General features: G+C 31.9%; 1 protein-coding gene across 5 annotated transcripts in view; it reads left to right on the plus strand.

The window, feature by feature from the left end:
* Window positions 1–1,583, plus strand: part of LOC106460463 — a 176,424-nt gene that overhangs the window by 106,777 nt on the left and 68,064 nt on the right. The window lies entirely within an intron of this gene.

Genomic DNA, 1,583 nt, shown 5'->3' on the forward strand with positions numbered 1-1,583 from the left:
TTGACCTCTTTGCTGCCATCAAAAGGAACAGATGTTGGCTTACTGGTGTCATCACTTCCGGCAAGGAAAGCTCTCATCAATTTGCTTGACTCCACCATAGAAGCTACAAATTGTGCACGTCTTTTGCGTTCCTGTGCCCCACTTTCTTTTTTCGACATAATGGGCTAAAAGAATAAATTAATAAATACCGACTACACTATTTAGTTGCAACATGCAAATTGTCAGATGAAAGGAAGCATTCTACTTTCCTAAGTTCCTAACCACAAATTATATTTAAATTATACAATTGTAGTTGCAACTCAGGACTAGTTAGGCACATCTGGACCTGGTCTCACTTTAACTGCCATTAGTTAGACCACCCATACTCATGTTAATTAATGTGACACAACAGTAAGAAAATCGATGCAGATGAGTGTATATGCTGGTAAATCATGCTTATGAGCACCATATAAATTACTGGAAGTTGCTAAATCACATTTAAAAACTTGATAGGTTGAACTGCACGAACACTACAGGAGATAAGTCTGAAATTGTAACATAAAACATATATGTAACATATCCAGTAACATAAAACTGGCCTTTACAAACTGTCTTACTTTTGTTATAGTAGACCAGTAATTTGAAAAATACAATCACATTTTGGTTATAATACCTTACATATGTGTATATTATTACTATTTACAATTAAATTCTTAAATTTCAGTTGTATTTCTTAAAACATAGAACAGTGAATAAAGAAATTTAGAAAACTATCTCTAATACTTATAATTGTTATGAAGTTTGTACTCGCTTGTTATAACTTGCATGCTAAGCCTTGATGGATAAAATTCAAGGAAACTTGTATAAATATTTAAAATATATTAAAATACTCAATGATCAATATTGTATAATTTATAATTAAAAGTTTATTTAGATGAACGGTCGTAAAAAGGCACTCTACATGTTTTGATGTTGTTCATATTGTCCTCAGGAGCGTGAAAAACAAATGCTGTGAAACATATGCTGTGCTACATATTTTATAATGTCTAGAAATATTAGAGAAACCACACAAATAATGAAGCACAGTCAAAATAATTTCATCTTAAATAAGGTTGAAGGGCTAGAAAATCAGAAAGTAAGTAGAAGGCATGATTTTTTTAAAAATGTAAACTAGTAGTCAAATGATGATGGCTTTTTTGTATTTATATATTGCACAGCATTTGTTTTTCACACTTCTGAGTATGACATGAACAGTGTTGAAACATGTAGAGTGCCTTTTTTACAACATTTGATTTGTTTTAAATAAAATTTCAATTGTATATTATATAACCTTGATCATTGAGTAATTTAATGTATGCTAAGCCTTGGAGAAGAACAGCAGCTATGGAGAATAAAGTGAATGTATTCCATCGGAAATGTTTGAGAAAAATCTTAAAAATATCATATAGAGATCATGTGAGAAATGAAGAAGTTTTGCGAAGTGCAGGCCAAAGGGACCTGCAAGAATCTGTTAATAAGAGAAGGCTTAGATTCACAGGACATGTATTGAGAATGCCAGTATCAAGACCAACAAAGAAATCCATGGAGTGGGTGCCGCCAAATTT

This window comes from Limulus polyphemus, unplaced genomic scaffold (genome assembly GCF_000517525.1).
Source record: "Limulus polyphemus unplaced genomic scaffold, Limulus_polyphemus-2.1.2 Scaffold775, whole genome shotgun sequence".
NCBI classification, from domain to species: Eukaryota; Metazoa; Arthropoda; class Merostomata; order Xiphosura; family Limulidae; genus Limulus; species Limulus polyphemus.